Here is a 22,660-nt window from a genome sequence, read left to right on the forward strand (position 1 = left end):
CTAGGCATGAAAATCTTGTAATTTTAAGTCACGCCTTCAACGTTTGATTGAACGTAATCATCGAAAGTTAACGATAATCTCTTCAAAACTCTAATATGACATAAAGAAGATGTTATAATCATGATATTGAAATAATTGAATGAGACAAACCAAGTTCTTTTAAAACACAATTTGATCAAAGATGTTTAGACAACTTATTTTAAACCTGAGGTCACTATAAACTAATTCGATCAATTCTTATGAATATTTTGATCAAACGAAGTGATCAAAATGAATGTCAATTTGTTGCCTTGTATGTATTTTGCCTTGTTTTTGAAGTACAAATTGAAATCAAACAACCCAATGATTTTCCAATAATGTAAGTTGATTCTTTATATGACTACAAATCTAGAATACGTGTAAGCACGGATTGATAATTATAAAAAAGCAGAGAAAACGATAACAAAAGCAGAATAAAGAAATAACAAGAGACAACACACGATTTATCGTGGTTCCGAAAATTTGCCTACATCCACACTCAAAGCAGGGAATTATCATATATTAACCATTATCAATCCATCCAGTACATAGACTACACACAATCATTTATACATTCATATTCAGGTATGAAATGAATAGTTTGGGGAAGTCGAATGGTCATGTGACCGTTGGGCTTCACATACCCAACAATTTCCCCTGTGAAGACCAACCGGCACATCCATGCACTGTGGCATCCCCTTCTCTCCATTTCGATCTTTACAGAATCAAGCCCATAGAAGATTTTAACTTCACCAGAGACTGTTCACAAAAACTTTGAATGAGCCTTCTCCAAAACAACTCACAATCAAAGACATCTTCTTCACTGACTCTTTCAGACACAAACTCACCCATTATTTCATAATCAGGAATAAGATAAACGCATTGTCTTGGAGCTTCAGAAGAGTACTCGTCGAGAACAGCCAATGAAAACATCTCCTCTATTTGCCTCTGAGCATAGTTTCTTATCCTATGCCCGACATCCGATCTGGCATGCCCCTGCACATCCAAAACCTCCACCACTTAGTTGCCAGAAACGCGACGGTCTCCTGTCGTTTCGCGTTTCAACGCGAGAAACGCGTTTCTCGTTTCTAACGGCCGTTTCCAGCAGGCAAATTCCTTTTTGGGTGTTTTCGACTTATCTTCACTTTGCATGCGAGACCTGCAGAAATCTTTAGCACTTAAAATAACGAACTCTTTCACTTTACTTCGTACCAATTACTATAAGTGCAGTAAAGTAATTGTTTATTAATGATTTAACATTGACAGGTTGAGTTTTTTTTTTGGCTCATGGCTCAACTTGGATTAAGCAATAGATGCATGCACTATCAATTTGAAGTAAAGTAATTGTTTTTAAAGGAAAGTAAATGTTTTAAATGGTAAAGTAATTGTTTTTAACAGGTTTTTATAGTAAAGTAAATGTTTTAAACAGATTTGACAGTAAACTAATTGTTTTTTATTGATTTAACATTGACACATTGATTTTTTTTGGCATGTGAAATTGCATGTTTCATGGCTTAACTTTAGATTAACTAGTAGATGCAGATTATAGTTTTCTATATGTCATTGTTTTCTATAATAAATTTGCATGGATTGTTTATTTTAGAAAATTTAATTTCGTGCATTTTTAATTATGTGAATGAATTTTTTTAATGAAATTATATATAGAACTTTCATGCTTTTTCATTTATGTAGAATAAATTTTTATAATAAAAACTTGCATATGCATATATTTTCATAATAAACTTGCATGGGTATATATATTGTTTTGTATTTTAGAAACTTTAACTTCATATTTTTTATTTATGTGAAATAAAGTTTTTTAATGAAACTATATATAAAAATTCATGCCTTTCAATTATGTAGAATAATATTTTATAATAAAAACTTGCATATACATATATTTTTATAATAAACTTACATGCTTATATATCTATTGTTTTGTATTTTAGAAACTTTAACTTCATATTTTTTATTTATGTGAAATAAAGTTTTTTAATGAAAATATATATAAAACTACATGCTTTTTCATTTATGTAAAATAATTTTTTATAATTTTATATATATATATATACACGTTTCTTATACGCAACCTTTAATATTCCGTTTCTCGTCACGTTGCCGTTGCGGTTGCGTTTCTCGTTTCTCGTTTCTGGTAACTAAGCTCCACCACGACATCAACATCACTCTTAAAGCTTGCGAGGCCAAAATTCGCAATCCTGGCACAAAAGCTCCCGTCAAGCAAAACATTGCTAGACTTAATATCTTCATGAATGATGGGTGGATCGCAGTCGGTGTTTAAGAAAGCAAACGGGAGAATCTTGAAATGAGGCCCATCATCTTTCCTATCATTGTGGTATGGCCATCATCCACCTCCAGGGGCTGAAAAACACTCGGACATGAAAGAGGACTCATTACTGGCCTATTCAAAACATGTCTGCCTCTGTTTGCAAAATATCTATTGTTTTATGTGCCCCAAGGCATGAAGAACCACCACACTTCACCCCCAAATCTTGCGGATGCCTTACTTTCCACTTTATCCATGGAATCCTCTACATGTATAGAGCCGGCAATGTCTTTGTCCTCCTTAACACAAAAATATCCCTTGTCGCACCCTCCATTTGACCTTGTGATGAAACTCTAGCTCCTCGCCCTAAATTATCCCCATAATTTGTAGGAGACTTCATATTCCCAAATTCCAGCCTGGACCATGGCTGGACAGACGCCAACATGCCTCCCAACGCATCAACACACTCCTCAAGAGTCTGCAACAACAATTTGTACTCTTCCCTAGAGATCTGTAGGGATTCCATGAAGCCAGCCCTCTGAAAGGCAGGATGAAATTCACCATATTCCCTCTCAAACTCAGCAATAAAAGAAATTGCTTCAGTTGCTCCAAACAACAGTGAAACAAGCGGTACATTTTGGTTTCCATTGCCCTGACCTTGCCCCAGACCCCATCCAATGACATTCAAAGAAAGAGAGAGTGCACCTCCTGCTACCCACATGCCAAACCCTACAATAGTCGAAAGAAGGCCAAATCCACCTCTCACAACAAAAAACAACAGAGTTACAAGCTTCCATACAAGCCCAGGTGCCGTAGAGTTTGGAACTGTCTGATTGTTCTGCGCATCGGATCCATCTACACCATCCCAATGGCTCTAAGTAGAAAAAAAATGTCTTTTGCCCGTTCGTATCATGTGAGAGCTCTTCACTTCCTCCACATCCGGAAATGGTCCCACTGTCTTCAAAACCTTAAGGGCTACCGTGGTCTTCGCGACAGACTCTGCATCATCACTAAGCACAAGGAGCATCTTGGGCACCTTCTTCACCCAATGTCCTCACGCTATCATAAGCACAGGCACAACCGAGGCTTTCAGGACTGAAACCACCACGAATTACTTCTGGTTCAATTTGATTTTGTTGTGTTATCTCTGCTATATCTTCGTCGGTGCGAACATTTGTCCCCCACGACACATATTATCGAAGACCACCTGGACGGCTCTGTGCATTCCTACACCTGCCACAAGCAGGCTAGCCATCTTTGAAAAATTGAGCGATTGTTGGGCGATACTTGTTGCTTCATCTGCTCGGTCTGGCTTATCACGATACGTTCTCCCATTGCTTGGTTGCCTATAAGTATGTCCTCTGATTTTTTTAAGAATTTCTTTAACCGGTAAGCTTTTTAAAAACTCTTCTAGGTCATTACACAAGCAAAGCCAACATCATCTATAGAAATAGCTTCCGCTTCTGATTGTGTGCCACTAAAAACTCCCAACACCTCTGGAAACATGTGGAAACATGGCGACCGTGAGACTCCGACCACCTTGATTCTCCACGACGATGTCATTTGGACTCCCCTCCCGGTCCTCCTTCAACCAAGGAAATAGCGACATGTCATCAGTGGTGTGTGCAGCAAATTCTGCTTGCTTTGGGCCATCCATGGCCATCCTCTCATTGTTGAACAAAACGAACTCCCCAGACCTGTACGTATTATTCTACGACATAGGTCCAACCACTTCTGTAATCTCCATCTCGGAGGGTTGTTTATTCCTCAAAGCCTCTGCAATTTCATCCAAGTCATTCTTTGATTCTTCTTCTTGGCAGGGCACCTCTTCTTCGGTCGATTTTTCCTCATTTTTCCAACCATCCCACCAATGTACATGACGTTTTGTTTTAACTTTTGCTTGCACAATTTTACTCTCCACCGAGTCTAATTTGCAAGAAATTCTTCGATAATCAATGTCTTCATCTTTTATTGTCTTTTAGCCTTCTTGAAAGACCAACAATTTCTTTTGACATGGCCTTGCTTGCCACAATACCAGCAACTAGTTTTTCTAACTTCGAACTTCTACATTGTCTTGAGAATTTTCAATCCCCTATCTATCTACCTTTCCATCTTTGCTCAGCCTAATTTCACCTAAGCTCTAATACCAACTGTTAATTATAAAAGAGCAGAGAAAATGATAACAAAAACAAAATAAAGAAATAATAAGAGACAACACATGATTTATCGTGGTTCAACAAATTTGCCTACATCCACACTCAAAGTAGGGAATTATCATATATTAATTGTTATCAATCCATCCAGTACATAGACTGCACACAATCATTTATACATTCATATTCAGGTATGAAATGAATAGTCTAGGGAAGTCGAATGGTCATGTGACTGTTGGGCTTCACATACCCAACACAGATTGTTGATCAAACTAAATTATCTTCACCACTGTGCCAAGATCGCCACCCCTCACAAAATCGATGTCATCAATCAAATATGAGTCACTATCAAAAAATGAAGGTATACTAATTACTATTTCAAAGAGATCGCAATTATATATGTTTGCAACACGATGTTGAATACTGCACATAGTGATCTCAGAGGTTGCCATCAGACAAAAGGGTGAAGTTTGATGTCAAATATATCAAAATAAGAATCACCTTGTCTCCTATCTTGCTAAAATGAAGTTTGATGCCAAATGAATGCATGATCAAAATGGGTGCCATTGAGTGTAATTCGTTGACGATTCAATTACAAATTAAGGCAATAAGTGGATCGAGACTTTGCATCAAAGTACACTCGTTGAGGATTCAAACTACCATAGTTCAAGATGATAGTGGCTGCCTCTAGATGATCAAAGTTTCATCAAAATTACAAATCGTTGTGTATTTGGCTATATGCAATTCGAATAAGAGCAAATCAATCTCAAATTGATCAAACAAAGTGATTGATTTGTAATTAAAGGCAATGGGTAACTAATCACACCCAGGCGATCTTCATTGAATGTCTTGAAAAAATGAATCGGCCACCTTCATTTGATACCCATTATTTAAAATCGAGTTGCCACCATTGATTAATTGATCTCAAAGCAACTCATAATAAATGATTATTCGTCATGGTGAAGTCGCCACTTTGATTAAATTAATGATCTCCAAATTGCAGCTTTCATACTTGTTCGATTCATTGCCTTTGCTCTCCTCAATCACCTTAATCATTTAATATCTCTTAGCCGATTGCAAAATATGTATCGAACTTGTTCCTCATTGTGCAATTGAACATCTCAAAACCGTTCTTCATTAAATAATTGACACTTATCAATTTGCAAACTAATACTGAACCTCTTCATTTGATTTAAATGAAAAGCTCTCATCCTTGAGCCTTATTCATCGATTCCAAGGTGATCATTGAATGTCTTCTACACTTTGCATCGTGGGAGTTTTCCAAGCCATTGTTGCTCAAGCATTCACATTGCGTTCTCTTGTCACCTTGATTCATCAACTTGAACTTACACTTGCTCATCGTGCAAACGGATATTAAATCATTTGAGTGACTTTGCATTGCTAGAAGTAGTGATGAGCAATGCACGAGAAGTGCAATTCTTTCAAGAAGCAATGCTAAAAAATAGCAATGCAATTGAAAGACGATGCTTAAAAATGGTAACGATATTAATGAGCATCGTATAAAAAGCAGTAATGCTACTACGAGGCATTGCTTGAAAAGAAGTAGTGACATCAAGAGGCACTGCTTAAAAAGAAGCAGTGACATCAAGAGGCACTGCTTAAAAAGTAGTAGTGCTCTTGAGAGGCATTGCTTATTTTCCATGCCTTAGCCAAATTTTCATGATTTTTTTTTTTTTTTTTTTGAAATTTTGGAATTCTTAGTTTTTTTGTATTTTTTAATTTTTTAATTTTTTTGGATTTTTAATTTTTAATTTTTTGTATTTTTTAATTTTGACTGTAACTTTAAATTAAGACACCTTATTCTACAAATATGCTTAAAAAGTGGGGCAATGGGGCGATGTGTGATTATGTCACAACACTATCTTAAGGATATTTTTTCATCTCCTTGAACTCTCATTCATCCTAATGATGATGATGGATCACGGAGTGTGATCCGAAACATTGATGATAAAAAAAATTGCACATAATCAAATCCAAAAGTTGTTTATTTTAGAGAGATTATAGTTCACTGAGTATAGAAAGATTTTTGGAGTACAAACAACTCTACTCACTAATTGAATAAACTTGACTCTACATGTTAAAACATTATAGGGATAACATTTAGCTCAATTCTATTTCACCTAGCACACAACACACATGATCAAAGATAAATTACGCGACACATATTGAAGTACAAAATATTCTACTTAACTTGCAACATATGATATCACATTATCACTAATTTGCTTTTTGGTACATATCAATATTTTGTCTGGTCTTATAGGTGTCATTAAAAATCTCCATTCATTCATTCATTATCCCTTCACAGGTTAAATTTTCATATGATCATATAAAGATTAATATGACTATATATACAAATATTAGCAAAGCGGAAGGTCATATTCCCATAAGGGTGGGAAGAAAAACATATGAGTATTAAAGTTGTTGAATATGGAAATAAATAGGCATATAAAATAGGACGCATGATTTAAATGAAGGAAAAATAGAAGTAATAGCAACTTGATTAAATGGTCAATGTATAAATTAGAAAATCATAATTTTTAGCTTGTCTTGGGATTATAAATGATATTTTTTCTATGGAGGTTCAAGTTCATAGATTAGGTTCATAGATTTGTGACTACAAAAATGTCAAACATCTATAGAAATGATCTAACATTTTAAACGCATACATTTCTTGATTTACCTATTTAGAGACGATTTAGAGATATTCTAACATCTATTTAAAGTTTATTAGTTCCTACCCCGCTAGGAACTATTGCTGAGGGTTAAAGTTAAGTAGTGATTAAACTCAATGCAAACAACCAATTAGACTTCAACATTATCAAAGATTAAATTTCCATATACTATTTTCTCCACTGAAGTTGCATATTTCTTAACACAAATATTAATTCAAGTGTTTTGGCACATTATCATTTGTTATGTTTTCGACTGTAGGGATGTCAGGTAAGATTTAAATTCTCAATGTAAGAGAACACACTATTCTCAAGACATTGTTTTGAGCTGTGTAGGATTAGCAGGGGCAGCTCGTCAGTGCTTTGCAAGAACAGACATTGCTTGCAATCAGAAGATGTTGCAAATGTAAAAATTGCCCATCTTCCATGTTGCTACTTACGGAACACTTGCTGGGTTATGAAGATCACCATCTACCATCAAGAATAATTGACATGAAAATTTGGCAATTGAAGGAGGACCAAGTGCAAGATGAGGAGAATAAAACTCTGCTCTTGGTAGATTTTTTTTTAGCTTTCTGTTCAAGGTTCGTTTCATTGTATTGTTGAACTCTGCTTGGTTGAATGTCATTTTGTAAAATTTGCTGAGTTTTTTGCTTTCAACTATAGACTTCTTTTTTTGTTAGTGGCTTTTGAAGCAAAAATTTTGAAATACGTAAAGCGTTTGCTGGAGATTGTCCTGACTTCCTGCCATAAAGTTATCATATTTTCATATGAAATTTGTTGTTTCTTGATAGAATGGATTTAATTATGCTTCAATTCCTAGTGAAAATTTATCAGATTCAATTGAATAAAAATTTGGAAGTGTATTAGAGTTGACAACCATTCTAATGGTTATTGGGCTTTTATATTTTGCATGTCTAGAATGATTTATGCAACATTTATATATCATTTTGGGTTGTTGGGAGTGTCTGGCTAGCTTCCCTTGCATATCCCCTGTTGGAGATGTTCTCGGATGCTGAAATTTGACTCGGGGGTCTTTGTATGTATGCACTAATGTATGAACCACGAGCCTAACCAGCTTAAAAACAGATGTTCCTTAATCATATATGTTCATCAATAGTGTGAATTATATATTTCAGGAAGAGTGATTAAATTAAACTGGTAGAGTATTTCTTCTAGTGAAATGGAAGCTCGTATAATTGACCCAAGTTTTCAACATATCAAAATACTGCAAGGTACCAGTTAAAGAAACTGAATGTGGTATGCTTTCAGATTATATTGCAGTAAAATATCAAAGTTGAATAAATTTTGTTGGGTGTTGTCTTAGGATGAACTGTTGTGGGAAGTTGCATGGCTATATAAGGCAGCAAAAAATGTCGAAAACTTGAACTACATCCAAGCAAATGCCCAGAGTTTAGGAAATGATTGAATCAGACAATATATTTGGGTGGTTCAATAGAAATGTTGGAGCCCAAGTGCTTTTATCAAAGGTATAGTAACTCGAAGTGTGGGTACTGATAAATCTCAAAAATTTCATTGTGGTCACTGATAAACTTCACTTTTTACATTAAGTCTGCAATTTTTTAAGTCTTCACTTTTTTGTCTTAATCTATTGAAGTCTTAATATAAATCTCTCCGAGTGGATGTTTTACTACAAAATGTTTTCATGGATGATTTGATTGACTGCAGGTGCAGATGGGTATGCTTTGTACTGTGCAGGAATTTCTGATTGGAAAAGTGAACTCTCTTCAAGACTACAAATGTCACACTGACAATTATATCTACTCCATCATGCCTAGAACATCAGCCTCTAGGTCTAAATACACACCAGGTAGGTGAATGCATACTATTGTTTTGACTGGAACCTACAAACCTAAATCTACTATGCATGTTTGAACAGGACGACTTCTCCACACATTGCCCGAAGTTAATTTGCAGTATGTTATATCTGCATCTTTCATACTGTTGACCTATGCAAAATACCTCAGCTCCTCCAAACAACTAGTATCTTGTAGGGAATGACAGTGACTCCTCACAAGTTTAGAGCAATAGCAAAGCGCTAGGTATATAAAACAGTTATTGAAAATAATAACAAGGTGTAAAAACTATAATCATGGTGGAAATAATTGTTAAAAGAATATTTTACTCTTTTTATCCTTGTTTTCTAAACATTTTATTTAGTGACACTGCCCCTGCTTTTTAGATTACAACCCAGGTCATATTCTGAGGAGTTTTATGTTATGGCAGGTGCATTATGTACTAGGTTCCAATCCTTAGAAGATGTCATACATGGGTGGGTACGATTCCAAGTACTCACAGCGAATTCACTACATATGTGTCTTTGCCTTCAATTTCCCAACACCCATGGTCCATTTTGTAGTATAGGCTTCTAACCTTGAATAGCAAGGCCACCAATCCAAAAACATGTTGAGTGGTGATGTATAATGATTAATGTTATGTAGTTCTGTAACACAAAATTTTCCTAAACATTGACCATTTAGGAACTACCTTTTTGTGCTCTCAGAATTCATGAATGACTATTTTATATGACTAATGGAAATGCAAATAGCAAAGAGGGACAATTTCTTAATTTTATCGGACCTAAACCAAAAATTGATAAACATTGCTCTTTGAGTTTATACCATTATGGAATAAGAGCGTAGCAATGGACTGTGACAAAAATTATGCTGGTGAATAGTCATGGATAAAGGAAAACTTGACAAAAATTGATTTGAAATTCCATTTATGACACTGAATTACCTTCATTTGTATCAAGAGATGAGCGACGACGATTGTGAGGGCATCGAATTATATGATTCTTCAAGAAAACTAGTGCTCTGTAGACTTCAACTATCTTATCACAAAGAAAAAAACCTTAGTTCTTCTTTGTGGGTTTTGATGGTTGTTGCTTAAATCTCCTATTTTTCTTCATAAATTGCAACAATTTCTTAATTTTATCAGACCTAACCAAAAATTGATAAACATTGCTCTTTGAGTTTATACCATTATGAAATAAGAGCATAGCAATGGACTGTGACAAAAATTATGCTAGTGAATAGTCATGGATAGAGGAAAACTTGACAAAAATTGATTTGAAATTCCGTTTATGATACTGAATTACCTTCATTTGTATCAAGAGATGAGCAACGACAATTGTGAGGGCATCAAATTATATGATTCTTCAAGAAAACTAGTGCTCTGTAGACTTCAACTGTCTTATCACAAAGAAAAAAACCCTAGTTCTTCTTTGTGGGTTTTGATGGTTGTTGCTTAAATCTCCTCTTTTTCTTCATAAATTGCAAGTTTTAATGCAATCTAAACATTGAGAAAACTAGATTTTTTGTTCAAATCTGAGTAACTAAAAAGGCTACCAATTAGAGCTTTACCTTTATCCAGGTCATATTTTTTTGGGTGTTTGGTGCCAAGTCTGACTAGGAATCAGACTTTACAAAACCTACTGCTAATTAAGAAAGTTGTCCATATATTTGGATAAGATCCATCACATTAGAAAGGATGTTGGACACTACTTGAGATATGAATAAAAGCCTTGGAAAAGTGGTATCAAGCAGGTCTTCCCTTGTTATGATGTGAATAGCACACTCAACCTAGTCACAATATAATCCAAATAGAGAGTCAATTGACCAATAATATAGAATGAATGAATGGCATTTTGTTCAAGAAGATATTTGATAAATGATCAATCCTTTTAGCATGCTTCAGTGCAAATAAAAAAATATCATAGCAACATTAAACTCTCTTAGCTATTTAACCATATAATTTTTTTCATTTGTTAATTTTGTTAAGGCTTTCATCTGTAAATTTTTTTTGTTAGTGTACTTTTTGTCAAAAACCAACATGTGCTACTTTGGATATTTTTTTTGCTAGTTCATCAAATTTTGAAACAAGTTACATTTTTAGAAACTAGACCATGTTTTACACATTGGGAAAAGAAACCATTTACTAGTTTTTAATAATTTTGGGGGTAGCATGCTCAAATTTTGTTTTCAAGATGTGTATTTTGAAAATTAGTAAAAATTAATACTCTTAAAAAAAAATTTGTATAGCTACATGGTGTTAATTAATTTCTCACTAAAGCAATTTTTTACATTCTAAAAAAAGTTAATATTTTAGGGGAGCCACAACAAACACTGTTATGTTTTTTGCATAAAAACAAAATCACTCTTTGTGGCCCCTGTTTTTGAAACACTTAATCTCTGGAATAATATCTCTTATGTTTTTTCTCAAAAAAATTTCCCTAAGTAGTCTTTTCAATACGCTTCAACAATTTATAACAATGATTTTTTTATGAAATTATTGTCAAATTAAATATGTTATATCTCTACTCTTGAAACATACCAAAACTATTATTACATAGATCTAATCTACTAATGCGCTTGAAATGTTAAATTATACATTTGTAGTAGGCAAAAATATCTATTCCCCCAAATTGTAAACCCTCACTACCCTTTGAACACATCAAAACTATTATTTCCTTAAATCTAATCTACCAATAATCAATGTGCTTAAGATATTAAATTATACGTGTAATAGTCAAAATATTCATCCCCCACACTACTAGACCCCAAGATAGTTGAAGACACTACGATACAAATTGCCAATAATCGAGGCTTCCATAGTACTCGAACAAGTTTCGATACAATAACTCAAAAAACCACAAGACTAAATTCTCAAATTGCAAACTGGATCAATTATATTGCATTCTAAAAGCAAAACAAGATAAAAAAGTGTCACACAACTATACAAACGCCAATAACTTGTGAGCTTTCCTATCGCTAAATGCACAACTCTTAACAAAAATGCTATGAAGATATTTCAACCTGCTAAAACCAATATTCAAAAACAATTCAACACATTTTGCCCTATTTTAGATTGGAATCAGTTAGGAGACATCTTGAAATCATGAAAACACAACCTCAAATGATTTCTTCATATGTATTAAGGGGATGGACACCAAGCCAGTTGGAATCATTACGTTTGAATTGGATAATGTTATCGTGCTTAATTTTTTGGTAAAAGTTAAATGATTTTTTTTCTTTGATGTTTCAGAGAAGAGAATGATAATAAATCATGTAATTTGTTTCGAAATATTGAAAAAATAAAATCACACAGCTTTTACCAGAAATAAACACTTACACTATGAACTGAGAAATTATGTCTATAATCAACACCCTTCATGAGACAGATAAATGTTACCTTGTTTGAATTAAAATATTTATGATCTAAGCTAAAGTATAGCTTTCCTCTTACCAGAGAATGGAAAATGCTACAAAAGTCAACACATTATGTTATCTTACTATGATTCTTCAGTGGCATCAACAACAACTTACCCAATACAGATTGACAACAATCTATTTGTTGCATTAAATGTGCCGATCATATGTATTAAACAATGCGAACAGACAATAGCAGTTTTCGAACTGCTAACCCATATAAAAGGCAAGATAAGCTCCGTGAGTCTGCTCTGCAATATCATTCAACCTAAAGAGTCACTTCGCTAAAGTTGACACAAAATCCTTTTGCCAGTTGGGATTGGCACAATTGCAAGAGAAACCCAAGCATAAGTCTTCAGAAGTCTCTGACATGTTCATAACACAACCCCAACCTCAAAGTCTCTCAAGTCCTCAACAAGCTAGATTGAGAAGGCTTCTAGGTTAGCAAAATATGGTGTATGTACGTAAGGTATGCAAAGCAAAAGAACATATTTACCTTGTATGTTCTGGGCCGATTGCTACATAAAGTTCATAGTACTAAATTTCTAGCCTGCAACATTACAAATTTTCCTTCCGAACTTGCCTAGTAAATTGCTTTGACACTAGGAAAATATTTTCAAACATGTCCTCTGTTTTAAGACAATCTTTAACAACCTGTAACATGTTCTTTTACTTGTTGCTTATATATCTCAGCTATGAAACTTCTTGATGAATACCAGATATCAACCTTTGAATATGTTGCCTGCAAAGTAAAAAATACAGAGCATTATTGGGAAACTTGGATACTGAACATTGAAGTTGGAGAATTAAATGTCCAAAGAATTTGACAGCACAAATTAAAATTGATTTCTCTTTCAACACACCTGGTCAGGATGATTGTCTTCCCGTTTCCTTAAAGTGCCATTGACTTGGCTAGCTTTGACCATGTTTCTATCGTAATTTTTGACAAAAACTTATTTTGCTTTCTTAAAGGATCATGTATCCCACACCTGCAAAGCTTTTCTGATATTATATCAAACACACAAAGTTATGTAGTATTTAGAATAATCTGTCACTTGGGCTTACCAAATCCATGTCAAAAATGTAATCTACAAATGCACATCTTTCACTCCGATAATTTCAAATTTTCATTCGCTATTCTCTTATACAATAGATAACGTCTGACTAAAAGAAACAGTTGATACATTTCAATATTTTTCTCAATTTAAAATTTGAAAAATCATACTTTTTAAATTGAAAAGAGTATTTCCATTTACTATTTGTTTATCATTTAATTTCAAATGATTAATCTAACTCAAACTAATTACCACAATCGTCCAAGGGGTTGAGCTTAATTGGTTAAAACACTGGGTTCTCATTATGGAGACCCAAGTTCAATTCCTGATAGGGACATCTGGAGTGGAATTCTAAGTTGTGACTCTTGGCCTTCCATAGGATGGGGAAGGTCTTGGGGTCAATCTAATCAAACATAATAATAGTAATTCAAAGATATGTAATGGGGATGGGGCCCCCTACTGTGTCCCCACTGGTTCATAGCTCCAGTCAAAAGCTATCCAGGTTTCGGCCAATTACTGATAAAAAAAAAAAAAACTAATTACCACAATCCTTTGAACGAGACAGTTATTATTTTCTAATGTTTAAAGGAAATGAGCACCAATTAACATACCTGTGTAAAATTCGGTGGCATTCCACCACCATAGAAATCAGCAATACTTGATCATGAATGCTCTGCAATCAGAACTGTCAACGGTTAAATGTCAGCATAACCCATCCCACCGGTTGTTCAATTGACATAAACTGTTAATATAGAGTTGTCCTAACATGCCATTGGGAAGGTTGAGTTGAGTGCTTGAATGCAGACGTGTTTATTTTTCTAATTGAATTAAAAGCATGTGCTATATCTCTATCCAATTTAACTTTAGGCATCTTCAGAACTAACAAATCTTGGAACAGGCAATCACATTAATTTTAATTAAGTGGGATTTAGATTGTTCAATACTATTCGATGATGTGGACACAAAGGAGAAAGAATCACTTCTCTCCCATCATGGTGATAGAATGACAATTGCATTTGGCTTGTTAAAAGCTAAATCCATCCTCTATAACCAATATTAGAGTCATGAAAAGCCCTGACGCATGCAGTAACTGCAATTTCGGAACCAGGTTTATCTCTAAGAATTGCCAGAAAATTGTGGTAAGGAATGCAAACCAATTCCATCATTTCAAATATGAATAATGTTAAAGATATTATATTTCTATTGTTTTTGGTTTAAATTGTGTGTTTGTTTGTATCAACATTTCGGACCATGAGTAATAGATAAATAGATAATGGATAAAGTTTTTGAGAGATAATTGATGATGCTATACAAAACAAGATATTAACAGAAACTTGAATTATTACGAGTTATATGCTGTCAGAATTCCAGTGAGTAGGAAAGGATCGATTTTTAATTTCAGCTTTGGCAATGTGTTATGAGAGTTTAGAGATTTAGATCATCCTTTTGACTTGACGAAATTATAATGTAGAGAGTACATGGGCTCCTAGGTATGACGGTGGGTTATCTTTTTTAAAACTTTTGTTCAACTATAATAAGCTTAGAATGGTTAAAAGTTTACACACAGCGATCAATGAGAGATCAATAGCACAACAAAACAGAGCCATTCCTTATGAAATGGAGCACGGAAAGCCAAAAGAAAAAGCCCTACTCCCCAGTAATAGGAGTGCTGGAATCTACACCAAGTTTGAAGGCCATAGCTTGCATCGAGTTGTACATATTTTTGATGTACTGAAAGCTCGCCTGATTCAGGTTGCCTTCTTTAAGAGCCACACACCCGAGGAAGAGTTGTTCAGCATCAGAATTGAAGTCTACCAGTTTCTTTGTGAGATTATCCTGATTTTATTCCAGTTTAACAATCTGCGCTTGGACGTTCTTCACTTGTAAAAAATATCAGACACATCGATTACTAGAAATCTAACTATGTTAACAGCAAAATTATATAAATATATTTAATATTTATTAATCATTTTGCAATTGTAAAGTAATGTGCAAATGTATACAAAGCATTGCTTTCAGGTACAACTTTCCTAAGGCAAACTAAATCCCAACTTATTAATAAGTTATATCACTGAAGTTGACTTTATTAAAATAACTTTTTTCACATCTTTTCAAATTCCTTGCATGAAAGATTGGTCATCTCAATAAAACACATAATCAAATTTAAATAGTCAAGTTTTTGGGGAATGGCTATCTAGTCCCTAGAATGCACCAAACATCTATTATAATGTATTTATAATGATGTCTTGGTATATTCTAGAGACTGGATAGCCATTTCCAAACTATTATAAATTATCCCTCTTAACTGCTTGACAATGACACTTGCCCCTTTGATTAAATAGCTAACAATCAAATACATTGCATCGGATCAGCACAAAAGAAATAATTATGGTAGATAAATAGAATTGCTTGGTAGTTGGTATAATATCAAAATATGACACCTTCCATCCACCCATGAACACTTACGTCATTCTCATTACAGAATCTACAAATCCAATTACAGCATACCTTCATATAAAATAAGGTATTAGAGAAGTGGCGTTTCAAGGATGGTAACAATTCCTTTTTTTCACTCTCCTTTAATAGTTCCAAATACAAATTTAGACCCTGCCAATAGAAATGCATCTTTAACATGAAAAAACTGCTATCAAGAATACCATATTTGAATGGTTTTCAATAAAAATGAGGATGTAATGACTTTTAGAGGACTTACTTCATCCTTTAACCACGCTCATGATAAGAGGTACGGAATGCCTCTTGTAGCAATCTTAATATTTGACTTTTGATGTGTCACTATAACTTTCTTGTCTACACAAAAACATGTCAACATTAAAGTTTTAGCTCATAACTAACCTACTTTTAGCTAAAAAGTCACAAGTCCCACATACTCTATTTGAAAATTGATAGCAAGTTGCTAAAGTTACAAGACCTACCCGAGGCCGATAGAGCATTGTTGACTTCAGCCTCCTTTTCCATAGTACGTGCAAAAAAACCCGTTTCCTCTGCATCCTATAACCAAAAACTAATTTAAATTCAAGTGAATCATTTACAATAGGAAAAAGAAGAAAATGGAACAATAAAACAACTATAATGTCTATCAATGACCAAGTAGAAGATTGTAACATAAATCATTATCATAATTGTTGTCTTTGGGATAAAGAACACATTTACATGTTATCAGGTTTGTATTGATTCTTCTAAGAAATAACATAACTTATCTAAAAAAATTCTATAGATTGAAGCATTAGCACGCCAATACTTGCATAGCTCCACAAAGTTTCTTGATAGGGGACATGGGGATGGGTTTAAGAGACGAAGGACCAAGGGGCTAGATTTGGGGACGGCAGGGAGATGACAGTGGGGTAACAATGGAAATTGTTGATATACATGTAACGTTTGAAAAAAAAATGTACAAGTAAACCGTAAAAGAATAACAAATTAGTAAAACTAAAATACTATTAACATTTGAAATGAACGTGAGCAATTAATATTGAACGATGAAAATTCAGAATTTATATTGTATTTGAAATTTCATTATGATTACAATGATGCAAAAATAAATTACAATGGAGAATAAGAAATCACAAGGATCTAGATCTTGCGAGTGAGAATGGTTGTACGAAAAAGATAGAGGAGTGCCAAAAATGCTTAGAAGTGCATGTTACCTAAAGGATGAAGCCATGATAAGAGTTATTTTAAGTAAACCGGGCTACTTTATGTTTGAGTCTTTAGAGTAGCGATATAAATTTCGCGAAAATCTATCTTGTACTTCATGCAGTTTCGAGATTTGGTATCTGGTGCAACCCGGGGATTTCTCCCTGCACCAATCGTAGTGGGCATCACATTCTTCCACTTGAATGCAAGTGTGAAGAGTTGTTTTGAGATAATTCAGAGAAAAGTAAAATCAATGGATTTTATTAAGGATAAATAGCAATGTTCTTCGGGAATACATCCCCAAGATTATTTTGCCCCAAACCCATTCTGGGGATGTTCCCAAGATGCAGGGATTCCTCCGTTTAAAATAGAAGACAAATTGTTTAACGTTTATTGCAACTTCCAAGAAATCTGATCATCTCCATCTCTCTGCTTATTGATGTAATATAGTTCTCATTATAAGGTATGACAGAAAATGTCAGAAGAACCTCCAAATTTATTCTTCTAATTCAGAATACTTTACAGAACTTTGCACAATACAATATTGCAGTTACAGTTCTAGCACGGTATTCTATTGTCCCTTTACTCTCTGTGTGCTACGTTCGTTAAAACTCATGGTGGGCCGCATAAAGCCACCGAGAGATTGAGCCTTTAATAATCTAAAGAGCCATACTATTTAGAAAACAAGTCTCAGAAAAGGATGCAATAAATTACAAGCTGTTACAACTGGACATACAAAAGGATAAAGAATTTAAGCAACTAATATTGTTAAAGCGTTGCCTTATTTAGTAGAAATTGCAGAAACCCTTCATACCCACATTCCAGATAACCCAAATTGCACTAAGCAGATACTATGGATCACACTTCGTAGAAAAAGCAATTACCTTATGAAATTGACTTGTCAGTGTAGAAGTGTTTTTGAAAATCAATTTCATTTTCCTTACCTGGCGTGGTAGATTATATATATTCAAGCTGCTTCTACATCTGCCTCTTCCTCTTCGACTCCCACTTCGTCTCTTTCTCCGTCTGCTTTGATGCTTTCTCTTCCGTTCCACCCCCATCTCTTAGTCCCTCTTTGTCTAACTCTCAAACCCATTAGAATTTTTTTGTTTCTAACCAAAAACCCCAAATGCAAATTTACAGTTTCTGCCTGGTTATTTGGGTTAAGTTGTGGGATAAAGAGGCGGGAAATTGGAGTGATTTTCGAGACATTCATGGCTTCATCTGCACAAAGGACGTATAAAGCCTACGTACCCGCAGGCGTGGCGCTATTGATATGATTGACGGCAACTAGGTATAAGCGGGAGTAATTTGAAAACGTATTTATAGAAATACATTTTCCAGGTTTCAATTAGATTCACGAAAAGCCTTTTAAGATTGTTGCACTGCGCGAATTTACTTCATATGTACGCAACACGTATTTGTCATTAATTTTTTGAAGCGAGTACCTTTTGTAATGTTCTAATAATATTTGAAATATCAATATTAAAATTAAAGTACGTATATAGAATTAATAAAAATTTAAAAGTATTAAAATTAATTTAATTTATATTAAAATAATAATATAAATGAAATGTCCAAACTAGCTGTGTCTATGGATAGAGTACGGTTGCCTGTTAGGGTTGTAATATGCGCCCTGCTTTCTTTGCCTTTATCTATGTTTTGACATTGGGAGTGGAGGGTGTTTGTTGTGGTTGGGTGTTGGGGGTATTTTGGGAGTCGTTTTTTATTGTAAGTTGCATGCTAGTGAGTGGGGTGTGGAGGAACTTTAAAGTTTGTGTGGGGTCTTTTTGGGGTCTGATTCGTTTCATTGTGTGATGTAGGAGTTTTTCGAACAATTATATGGGGTTTTTCTTGTTGTGAAGAGCAGTGGTGTGTGGTTTCTTTGTTGTTGTTCTCAAATCAATGATTCTAGTGGTTGGGTCAAATTCCAAGCGGAGTCCTTCATTTTGAGATGTATTATCAGGTTTTGAATATGCCCCATTTTTGCATGGTAATGGTGCTAAATTTTTTTAACAAAGGCTTCCATTAAGAGTGCGGTTCCTTCGAAGATCGAAGGCCCTAAATTTCAAAGAGTTAATGGGTGTTTAGAATGTTGCCAAGAGAGATTGATTTTAGTAATTCAATCAGATTTGATAGGATATGATGTAAACTAGTTGTGCAATCATGCCTTAATCTACAAGTTCATGGGGATTCGGGGCTCTCTCCCATTCTTGGTGGTGTGGGTACGTCAGACATAAAATCCCAAAGGGAACATAGAGGTGATTATGATCGCTAATAGCTCTTTCACTGTAGTTTTCTCATGTTTGGCAAATCGAAACAAAGCATTTGAAGGTGGCCCCTACTTTTAAAATCAACTTGGCATGTTCAACCCTTGGCACGTTGGTTTTAATCCAACTAAGAAGCTTTCGCCTAAGGTTTTGATTTGGCCAAAACTTCCTTGGCTCCCATCGGAATTCTAGTGAGTTGATATCTTACATATGATAGCTTTGCTTTTGTGTAAGTCAATGGGTCCTTGCAACAAATGACAGATAAAAAGGTGGTTTCATATGCTCGCATCTATATTGAAATTGATTTGAATAATCCCGTACCAAATTCACAAAAAAATTATGTTTGCTCCAACTCATGGGTGTGACAACTAAATTATGAAGCCCTTCCCTTCAAATGTCAATTTTTTCATTGCTATGGACATTTACAACGAAAATGTCCTAAGTTTAACTCGTCACATCCCCAAATTTTACATAGTATTTCATTTCAATTCTAGAGACTTTACTTTTAATTATCATAGTGAATGGTTGGCAAATTGCAATGTATATGAACATATGTTTATTGATGACAAGATGAGATGTCAATTTATATTCTTTACGATCATGAAGTAGCAATGGCATAGTTTAGAAATCATAATTGAATGTATATCTGTTATTGCAAGATGAATTTTTCTTATCTAACCCCAATGATAAATTTGGTCCAATCATGATCAAGTGTTAACTAGGGGAAGGGGTCGTCGAGACAGCATCTCTGAAAGAACAAGGAGAGTCTCATCCGGGAGAGGAATATAGACGAGTGGGAATTGTGTCAATGCCATCTTCAATCCTTTTTTAACACTGAACTGATAAGGGATCGAGTAAGTACTTTGGACTTTAGTTTTGGGTCTTAACCTTGATTTGGTTTAAGTCGTCATCATAAAACCTTAATGTTGGTTTAGTGTCGAGTTAGAGTGTGTAGACTTGAGATCATCATTGTTAGATTGATCATTTTGTTGTCTTGCCATATCTATTATAAGAGTGAACATGTCTATATACACACCTAAAATTAAGTACAATAATAGTTATGTTTATATGTATTTATGAATGTGACTTTTCGACGCAAATGAATATCCATAAACTTGATATGTTGATGCATACGTGAGAATGCATAAAAGAATGCATACATAGTTTCGTATGTTTGTGTGTGTATTAAGGCTAAATTGACTGAGTCAACCCCCATGTAAGTGGTGGGGTGTTATTATGTGGTACCCACTTTTTAAGTGGTATATTAATACGTATTGGTGGTTTGCATTAATTATTATGCACGTTATTGAAGATTTTCCTTGTCCGGTGATGTTCTTCGTGTTGATGACTTGTATAAATATATATAATAATCATGTAAGATGTATGTCTTCGAATGTTTGTGTTATATATGCAAGCGATTGATCGAGTTGTATGTGCAAACAAGTGATTTGATCTTTTGAAAGTGTGAAGGAGAAGAGAAGTGTTGCAAAGCAAACTATGTGCTTAATTGAAACTATACTCAAGCGTATGGAGATGCTATTTTTGTAGTTCGTGTAAACTGGATTGTAGTTCGAATGTTTTTGTAAGTCTGAGAGTTCTTGTAAGGCAGTGAGTCTTCCCTTAAGGTTGTAGCCTTTCTGGGTTTCTTATTTTGAATAATGAGCTCTAGACAGTGTGTCTAAATGCATGGACATTCCCATTGTAACATTCACATTTACTCCTAACAAGGTATTATCTCATTGTACGTAAGTTTCCACCGCAGTTTTTCTCTTAATCGAATTTTCCACATCAAAAATCTTGGTGTTATGTGTGTTATTGATGTGGTGTTGTTTCATGCTTTAATTGTTAATCATCAAGATCTGTTTTGTGGTTTAAGTTGCTAAAGTTTTTGTGCGACCTGATTCACTCACCACCCCCTCACCACCCCCCTCTCTCATTTTGTTGCATTGTTGCCAACATAAAGACTCTACCCTTGAATAGTGTCTAAAATCAAATATAAATTGCCTTGAACTTTGAAATCCTCCCTTGCCTTTCTATTAAATGCTTGTATAATGATTTTGGTGACAAAATATTGCTATAATTCCTCCTAAATTAGGTTGTAACAAGAATTGCCTTGAAATGATTTGAGGAAATTTAAATCTTCCCTTGCCTTTCTATAAAATGTTTGATATAATTACTTGTCTAATGATTTTGGTGACAAAGAAACATTGTTATAATTCCTACTAAATTAGATTGTAACAAGATTCTTGTAAGCTGATAAAATATGCCTTTAGATCTTAACAACTAAAATTTAAATTATATTATAATCTTATTCTGTAAATAATATATCAAAGTAGTGTAATGGTTTTTGTGTTTTTCGCAAAATAATTTCAAGAGGTAAATCTAATATTTTATCAAAACTATTATTTTTTTCTACACTCTAATTTATCAATTATCATTGTGCTTTAAGATGGTAAATTATAAATTTGTAATAGTCTTTGAATTATTAAAACTATTATTTTCTACACTCTAGTTTACCAATTATCATTGTGCTTGGGATGGTAATATTACAAAATTATATAGTTGTAATTTATAAAGAGACCAACTAAAATTCCGACATAATTTGTTAAGCGACCAAGAATCAAGACTTACATTATCCTTGATCAAGTTAAAGTGCAATGTCTCAAAAAATTCCAACCATAGAACAAAACAATATCGAACAAACTGACATACAACAACTATGCAAATGCCAATGCCTCATGACGACACACAACAATGGCAGGAGGACGAAAGAGATAAGAAAGGTGCTCAAGGATGGAGAGACAAGGTGGCACTCGAGCATGGAGAGATAAGGAGATCAAGGCCACATATAAGGGAAGCAAAAGAGTGATGAGAACGGATGAATAAGGAGAGAAACAAAGCGATGAGGCGTGGCAAGAAACAAGGTAAGAAAACATGTTAATGCCTCGGAAATCAAATGTACTCAAGGATGGGGCACCCCATTATGACCCCACTAATTTAAACCTCCAGTCAAAAGTGATTTCATTGATTAGAAAAAAACTATGCAACTGCCAAAAACAATCGAAAACAAATTAATTGATACCAAAAAAAAAAATATATGAAAACACCACAAACATGTGAATTTTCAAATAGGTAAATGCATAACTCTTAACAAAATAACAAAATACTACGAGATGGTGATTATTTAAAACCGATATTCAAAAACTGTCGAAAAAATTTAGCACTATTTTGGATTTGAAATCAGCCATAAGAGACATCTAGAAATCATGAAAGCACCACAACTTCAAATGATTTCTTCATAT

At 34.2% G+C, this 22,660-nt stretch overlaps 1 long non-coding RNA gene across 5 annotated transcripts; it reads right to left on the reverse strand.

The window, feature by feature from the left end:
- Positions 1-12,750: 12,750 nt before the first annotated feature.
- Positions 12,751-18,431, reverse strand: LOC131857969 (uncharacterized). Of its 5 annotated transcripts, none has more exons than XR_009358800.1 (7): positions 18,033-18,431; positions 16,368-16,443; positions 16,148-16,242; positions 15,943-16,041; positions 14,046-15,309; positions 13,243-13,381; positions 12,751-13,121 (listed from the first exon to the last, which is right to left on the reverse strand). It is a non-coding gene; the product is annotated as an uncharacterized LOC131857969 (long non-coding RNA). The 5 variants fall into 5 exon arrangements; XR_009358801.1 differs by having other exon boundaries at positions 14,046-14,107; positions 18,033-18,424; XR_009358799.1 differs by having other exon boundaries at positions 14,046-14,119; positions 18,033-18,424.
- Between the last annotated feature and the right edge of the window lie 4,229 nt (positions 18,432-22,660).

Source organism: Cryptomeria japonica, chromosome 8, assembly GCF_030272615.1.
Source record: "Cryptomeria japonica chromosome 8, Sugi_1.0, whole genome shotgun sequence".
NCBI classification, from domain to species: domain Eukaryota; kingdom Viridiplantae; phylum Streptophyta; class Pinopsida; order Cupressales; family Cupressaceae; genus Cryptomeria; species Cryptomeria japonica.